This window comes from Cibotium barometz, chromosome 61 (assembly GCF_041138505.1).
Source record: "Cibotium barometz isolate CiBa-2024 chromosome 61, ASM4113850v1, whole genome shotgun sequence".
Lineage (NCBI taxonomy): Eukaryota > Viridiplantae > Streptophyta > Polypodiopsida > Cyatheales > Cibotiaceae > Cibotium > Cibotium barometz.
This window is the reverse complement of record NC_141106.1, coordinates 4,631,934-4,641,063: the sequence shown is the minus strand read 5'-3', so window position 1 is coordinate 4,641,063 and position 9,130 is coordinate 4,631,934.

The following is a 9,130-nucleotide window of genomic DNA, read 5'->3' as shown; positions in this document are numbered from 1 at the left end:
TTGGTCAGTTCTCTAGTCTTTCCAAAGGCCTATAAAAGGGCACTTTTGCTCATTGTTTATTTCATTCACTCCTCCTTGGGTGTGGGTCTAGACATAGGACTAGTGTTAGGGTATTCTACCTTTTCCAGAAAGCAGCCCATGGTTGCATGGATTTATGTACCTTTTTGTACTATATGATCTACTGAATTTCCAGCCATCTCTCTCTCTCTCTACTCTCTATTCTGTTTACATTTCTACATCAGCATGTTCTAGATGGTGTTTAGGGCTGAATGAAGACTCCCAGAGCTTTTGCATGTAACAAGATTCAACCAAAAAACCAAAAAAAGAGAATTGGAAGAGTAGAAGGCACAGATCTTGGCTCTAGAGGAGCGCACCCGTTTTCCAGTCCCTTTTTCTCCATCTCCTCCTCCCTCTCCTTCTGTTTTCCACATCCTAACAACATATCCTCTACCAAATGACCCTTTTGAAGGGTTGCGACCGTAGTCGAGTTCGACGCTCGAGTTGCGGATGCGAGCAATGGAGATTTGATTGATGGAAGACTGTGGACATCCCATGCTGTTGCACAAGATGACGCTAGGCGACGTCTGGAAACACGAAATATATCTTGTGGCTTTAGACGCGAGAATTACACCAGCGGCTTCCTTGAGTCATTCTCCCCAAGAAAATGAACTTCAATAAGTATAATGGTAAAATCGACCTCGCTACTCTTTACTCCTGGTTGCATCAATTTGAAGTGTAGCTAGAAAGAATGATATTGACAGAGTGATCTTGGCTAGTTGGTATTTGGAAGGTGAGGCCATTCCTTCGTGGATCCAATGGGCATGTAAGATCCCTGTTCCCACCGAGCAACGGATTCGGGGTACTGGCAGCGGAAGTAGCACTTCTCGCGCGGGACAGGGGTCCCACACTCGGGGCCTCGCCCACGGATATCCGGATAAGAGACTAATCCGTCGGTTGTTCCAAACCGAACCCGGAAAAACTTTCTTAACCGGAAGCACGGGCGATTCCACCAGGATAATTTTTTACTCTAACGTAGTCAAGATCATTTCTGATTGAGATGATCCAATTACATCTATAAGATACTTAGTCAGTTCAAGGAAGAAACTTGCACTTGGATCATTGGGATCAACGCTTTTTTCCCCATTCAAGAGGCACAGCCGTTGATTCCTATCCATAGAACAGTTACTGTCCGGGATTTTTTTTTCTTTTTTTTTTCTATCGTAAAAACAAAAGTTTGAGTCTCGATTTACGGATCCATCAGTCCAGCCTAACCCCATCCAGTCCCATGGGTTAGCCAACCGCCCAACCACTGTAGTGATGGGATCCAATTTTTAATTTGGTTAGGTTTTGTCCCTGGTACCAAGGAAAAGAGTTCCAAGGCTCCCTAGCCGGATGTTCATGCAAAATAAAACTAGTCACACCACTCACACACCCAATATGAAATTGCCTTTTTCAACCAGATTCAACCAATTTAAAACAATCCTTTAATAAAACCCTAATATCATTGATCACCATCTTCCAATTTATCCAATTGATTCTTAATTTCCCATCATTCCTTCATCAGAGTATCTATGGCATCATTGGCAACTAGAACGCTCAGGAGCCGTTTCGATAGTTCCTAGCCCATAATACTTGGCAATATAATCACTTAACAAGATGGACTCTCGTTGAAGATCAGCAAGATCAACCAACAGATCCATATAAGGAGCCATGGACTCATCCATTGAAGACCAGCAAGGTCAATCAACCAGATCCATGCTCGATTTCAGAAAACAACTCCAACTCTGTTCCAATATCTTCCTCGACGCACGCGTGGGTATCCTAGGCAACCCAGAGCCCGAGCACCGTATGGTCAGCACCCTCTAGGATCCTTCGCAGGTAACCTAGCGCTTCACGCATAGGCCGCTTCCTTGGCCCCTCATCCACCGTACCGGAAGCTCACCATTTTAATCGCACCGAGGCTGGTCAAGACCTCGGCCGACCTTGCTACGCGAGACGTCCTTCATTGACTCCCCGTCAGCAGTTGCAACTTTCTCATCACGACCTTAATCACAAGACGGTCAAAATGCTCCCCCCAGCATTCTTGACATAAGACAATCATTTACAAATAGCATTTACAAACAGCATTTACAAACAGTTTACAATACAATTTCTATTTTAACTTTCATTTTTCCACATTATCCCTCCTCAATCTACATTACTTATTCCATATTCCATTTATAAGTATTCTCATCCCATCACATCATTTCCATCTCATCACTTTAGATTCCCTCACATCACAATCGTATATTCACATCCATACATCCACAACTATATGCGTACATTCACATCTACATGCATACATTCACATCTACATGCATACATCTACATCCCTATGCATACATCCACATCCACATTCACATTCACCTCCATACATCTACATCTACATGCATACATCCACATCCACATTCACATTCACCTCCATACATCTACATCTACATGCATACATCCACTCCACATTCACATCCACATCTATACATCTACATCTACATGCATACATCCACATCTCCATTCACATCTACATCTATACATCTACATCTATATGTATACATCCACATCTCCATTCCCATCTACATCTATACATCTACTTCTACATGTATACATCCATATCTCTATTCACCTCTACATCTATGCATCTACATCTACATGTATACATCTACATCTATGCATCTACATCTATGCATCTACATCTACATCTACATCTACATCTACATGTATACATCCACATCTCCATTCTCACCTACACCTATACATCTACATCTACATGCATCCACCCACCTCCACATCCACATTTACATCTATACATCTACATCTACATGCATACATCCACCTCCACATTCACACTCACATCCATACCTCTACATCTACATGCAAACATCCATATCTCCATGCATAATAATATTCTTTTAATTAATCTAGGATGATAATTCCTAGGATATGGTAGGAAGTCCTCTTTTTATGCTTTGAATGAATTTATTTTATGCGTAATTTCTATAAAAATTTTGCCATAGCTCCGCTACTATGACTGATAAATCTCAATTTTTTTTTTCTAAGGGATAAAGCTTATCATTAAGAAAATAATTAGAATGGTCTCTAATTGGATCATCAATCCATAAGGGATTGAGTCATCAATGTGCATAAACTAAAAGTATAGAAAAAAGCCATTAATTCGGCCTCAAGCATAGCTTAATCTTGGATTAAGGAAAAGCTTTATGAAAAGCTTCATTTGGATTGAGAATGGTCATAAGTATGACCATTTCTTGAGTGAGAGAGAGAATTTACATAAAAACCATTAGAATTTAAACATAAATGAAAATTAACTTCAATAGCATTTATTAAATTATGTAACTCTTCACTACTATTCACCAATTAACTTCAATAGCATTTAAAAAACCATACCAATTAAACTTCTCAAGCTTGAGAGGGGTTGAGAAGAGAGAATCATTGAGTAATTATAGAAAGATCAAAATTAAATATACTTACCTTATAATTTGCTTGATTCTTTATTCACGGTAGAGGCCCCCAACCAATCAATTGGTTTAGTATGTTGATGGAGCCACCAATGGGGATTGAAGAAAGAGAGAAGTGTCAAAAACTAGTGAATTATTAAAGAATTCACAGTTCTTGGCTTAGGTGGAGTAACATAGCATAAGACACTATATATTTTGGCTTAGATGGAGTAGAGTAACAAAGCATAAGACACTATCTATTTTGGCTTAGGAGGAGTAGAGTAACAAAGCATAAGATACTATCTATTTTGGCTTAGGAGGAGTAGAGTAACAAAGCATAAGACTCTATCTAATTTGGCTTAGGTGGAGTAGAGTAACAAAGCACAAGACTCTATCTAATTTGGCTTAGGTGGAGTAGAGTAACAAAGCATAAGACTCTATATTTTTTTTTCAACAAGGGGAGGCTTCTATTTATAGGAAAATTTGAGCTCCTAACCAAACAAACTGATTCTAGAATTTTCCAAGTCAGTTTGGTCACTTTTTGACCATTTTTAGGTCAATTAAGCTAACTTTTTGGAACTACACTTGAATGAGGAGAGAGGAGAGATGAAATATCTTAATTTTTATGAGTTTAAAACTCATTCAAGCATGTGAAATATGCACCTCCTTTAAAGAATTCCCCTTCCTTATATATGTGTCATAATGGAATCATTTTAATATTGCTCATAGTTTTTTACTAATAAGCCTTGTACATTTTCAACTCTTCATCTTATGTGAGCATTTAAGGGACTCCCCTTCCTTACATATGTGTCATAATAAAATCATTATTCCCAAAATATCTCATATTTTTAATATTGCTCATAGTTTTTTATTAATAACCCTTGTACATTTTCAACTCTTCATCTTATGTGAAATATGCACCTCCTTTAAAGAACTCTCCTTCCTTACATATGTGTCATAATGGAATCATTTTAATATTGCTCATAGTTTTTTACTAATAAACCTTGTACATTTTCAACTCTTCATCTTATGTGAGCATTTAAGGGACTCCCCTTCCTTACATATGTGTCATAATAAAATCATTATTCCCAAAATATCTCATATTTTTAATATTGCTCATAGTTTTTTACTAATAAACCTTGTACATTTTCAACTCTTCACCTCATGTGAGCATTTACTCATTTTTGGGTATTTTCTTTTTACAATTTGGATTTATCTCCTCCCTACACATGGATTGATGCTATTGGCCCATAGAAACCTTAATTGGACCATAGTCTAAACATTTCTGAAAATCTAGACCCTTAGGCTAAGGTTCTTTATACCTATTTCCAATTAATTCCAATTGCACATTGGAAAATTCTTTTTAAATTTCTGTTTCAGGGAAACTTATCTGAATTATAAGAGATATTTTTCTATCCAAAAATATTCAAAATCTGAATATTCTCTCTCTAGAATATTTTTCTCTCTCTAAGCTAAAACAGTTAGAAACAAGGTCTTTATATTTCTGAAGAGGGATTGATTACAGGGGAAGATACTAGACATCAAAAAGGGGTTGGGAGAGGAATCTTACATTCTACCCCACTTAAAAAATGCGAGATGTCCTCATCTCGCAGCTTGGAATAATTTCGCAAGATGCACGAATATTAGACTTAGAGAAAAATTTTAATCACGATTAACCACCAAGAAAAGTCTTAAAGAGAGCAAGATTCAAAATAAGAACAAGATTTAAACTTTATTCATTCACGGGACTTATACAGTAAAGATAGAAGAACTCTTTACACTTCCATAAGCCCGTCCATCATATGGTCACAAAAGCAGTCCTCACAAGCTGCACAAGTATAGGGTAACTCATCTATGGGAATGATTCTACTGTTTATTGCCCTACCTATCTCAGTGGTATGAGGTGATCTAACAAAAGGACCTCTGAGAGGCAAGCCAAAAACGGGGTAAAGGCATATCTTCTCATGAGGAAGAAAACATGCCAGTAAGAAGACCCGCTCAGAAAACCGAAGATGCCTTGATCTCTTGACACAGTAGTATCGGGGACCCAAACCCAAAGCTTCAATAACCATGGCCAAGCGGACATTGTTACGAAAGTGTTGCTGACCCCAGGGTGTTACCCTAGTTATGTTTTGATAGGTCCGCCATTTGGTCTGCGCTACAGAAGTTCCTAGGTGAGGAAAAAGTGAGCGCTCATACTGTTCTATAAAGTCTTTCTTCACAGACTCTCTTGCGTCTTGAAGGTGAGAAATCATCAGGGATAAAACTAATTCCTGTTGCCAAGCCATGAAGGAGATTAAGAAAGAAAGGAGATTGATGGGAGTAAGATTACTGTGAGCGACAAGTAAAAGTTATGACTTATATAAAGGAAGGAGCTAGCGTAACCTAGAAGCCAACGGTAACTTGCCACCCACTGAAGTTTTACCGTCTTTCCATGATTTGTGTTTGACACATTTTTCTATAGAAGACATTAAGAATTTTGAGATGAGGAGATAAAAGAAACTTGTAGGCTAAGTCACCTACTTTCATTGAATTCAGATATAAGGATCACAATATCTGGGGGATAACTTTTTATACTCCCCAAGAGATAAAGAACTTCTTTTGGGCCATACTCGAATGAAAACCAAAACCTTGGTATCCAAAACACCGATTCTCACTTCTAAACTCATTGTTCTAAATCCTTAAAACAGGCGTGACTCCTGAGAAGTATTCTAGGAAAAGGGTCTTCCTTTTTCTAAACAGAAACTTTCTTTTATTTTAGAGAGGGAATAATTATAAGATCAGAAAGGGAGATTCTTACTCCTATATACCTCGAAGGCTGGGGAGGAATCTTACATCCTACCCCACTTAAAAAGTGCGAGATGTCCTCATCTCGCAAGGTAGAGGACAGCTCTTATTCTTAAGATCCAATTTTATTCTGGGGTTCCTTATATTCTGGGTGGTCAACCCAACAGAACACTGGGATAAATATCCCTTATATAGAACTCATCATTAAATAACAATTCATTCAGATTATATCATTCATATCTTTAACATTGTTAACCCATGGCGGACATTGCGACATACTATATTTTACGTCATTAATTTAAATATTCTGAGTCATGGGCCGGGCTTGTCGGCACCATATGTTAAGGATGAAGGGATTGGGTGATCGCCGATGAGAGGCGCACCTTGGATATCAGTAGGATAAGGGTTAGGGTCGGCCGGCCATGTATGGGCGCCCAAGTGTGAACGGCCAAGTCACCTATATGAGTCAAATGTAACCCTAAAATCCTCATTCTCATGTGTTGTGAATAGAAGAGTGCTCTTGCCTTATCTCCTTGGTTTCCTTCTCCTGCGTGTGTGTGTGAGAGAGAGAGAGAGAGAGAGAGAGCGATCGAGCGCACTGTGTAGCGGCACGGCGAGACGGCGGAGAGGTGGTAGAGCGGCGACGGCGGCTCCTCCTTCACGGCTGCGACGCAGGAATCCTTCAAGGCAGCAGTTAAGCGGTGAGTGACACACCCTTTGGCATTCTGTTTGAGCTTCCTTCCCTGGTTGTATGCTTGTAGCCATTCGTGGCTCGCATACGGTGTCTGGCAAGTCCCCAGCTACGACCTGTGCGGCAAAAGCGCACATTTTTGGCGCCGCTGCCGGGGAGTTGCCCTGCACCAAGCTCCAGTTTGCAGCTCGACTGCTGCGTGAAGTTTAATCTACACTGTAGGAAAGCGACTGAGTGTTTGCTGTTGAGGTGTTTCTGTGGTTTACAATCTCTGTTTCTACAATTTGTCTTCTGCATTTCTGTTTATTTTGTGGCGCACGATCGGTTATCTGGTTTTCTGCGTGGTGTGAGGGGGGTTTCTGAATTCCCAGATCTGGGCTGTGTGCGAACTGCGCCGCGGCCAAGGCTGAACCCTAAGGAAACCCTAGAAAACTTATCTCACAAAATTAAAAAAATAGAAAATAAAAAATAAAAAAATTATAAAAAATAAAAAAGAAAAAATTAAATTTTAATTGCAAAGAAAGAACCGAACATGTGGAGAGGAAAGATTTTCTAATTGGAAAAAAAATTTTGAAAAAGAAAGAACCCCAATCGACCCACGACCCCGGCCCCGGCCTCGGGCTCGGTCTCGGTCTCGGTCTCGGTCTTTTGATATATATATATAGGAGAGTGAGCCTCCATAGCTTTCTCTCAAGTGAGAGCTTATGGGAAGTTGTGCCCTATATGTAGCCCACTCCCCAAGGAGTAAAGTGAGTATGTGGGATAAAGCCCTCACCCTTTCCTCCACAAGCAAATAGGCTTTTGCCCCTTCCCCCCAAGGGAAACGGACTGTTTTGAGGACTACAGGAGCTCTAGATAGGCGAACACGGTGCTGTAAAGCACACTAGGATCCTTTGAACGATACGCTCGTTTCGAGCTATCATACGCCCTAGTCCAAGTTCGACCGTAAGTAAGGGGGTCAAAAACGGGTTAAAAACAACACAAAAACAAGTAAAAACGGGGTGCGGAACACCTAAGAAACCACTTGTGTGAGTTTCAAGGGTAGTTACCAACGCACGTAGGGTACCCACGTCACATGCATCTACGTTCAGCACACTAGGATCCTTTGAACGATACGCTCATTTCGAGCTATCATACGCCCTAGTCCAAGTTCGACCGTAAGTAAGGGGGTCAAAAACGGGTTAAAAACAACACAAAAACAAGTAAAAACGGGGTGCGGAACACCTAAGAAACCACTTGTGTGAGTTTCAAGGGTAGTTACCAACGCACGTAGGGTACCCACGTCACATGCATCTACGTTCTGGTCGGGTACTAGAGCCTGAACCACTAGAAAGCGTTTCAGTCTACGCAGGCTCACACCATCCCTCCACGTTGGCATCTTGGCCTTCGGCTGGAACCCAAGGGAGTGCAACCCAAGATCCACGAATAGTGGATAGTGACTCATCCTCTGACTCAGAAGCCATGGAAGGGCACCCTACCAAGAACCCTGAGGAGACAAGCCAAAACATGCCAGTGTGGGCCCCACAACCTGGATCTAGCATGTTTAGTCGTCTAATAGAGACCTTTAGTAGAGCTACACGCTCTGAACATGCGACAAGCGAAGTAAATGAGGAAGGAGGGGTAGTAGATTCGCCATTCACATCTTATGTGGACCCTACCCTCCCAAAGAGTGTCCATGTGGATATTCTACCTACTTCGTTTAATGAGGGCCCTACTGAGCTACCAACTTCCGATGCTCTTCCTAAAGTAGAGGTCCCTAGAAGCCAACCCATAAGAAGTGACATTGCGTCCACTTCAAGAGAGCCGTTTGGCACACCAAGTCTAGATGGGATATTTCTCAATGAAAATTGGGAATATGATCTACACACAGAGACTCTAACTGACCTATACACAGGTTACACATACCATGTAGGTTGGTTAGAAGTCCTACGATCTACATCTAGCGCCACTAATCTAGAGGAGCAACAACACATGATATGTGAGGTGATTCATAGAATTATCCAAATTGAGAGGCAAAATAGGGGAGTGAACTTAGTTTCCACTGGCCCTATGAGGTTTTTGGATACGGGCAAGGCCAAACAACCAACCCTATCACAATTGGAGACTCCCTCGGTGAGTCCCATAGACCCTTCATATGTTGTTTCGCCTGGAGTCTCAATACAGG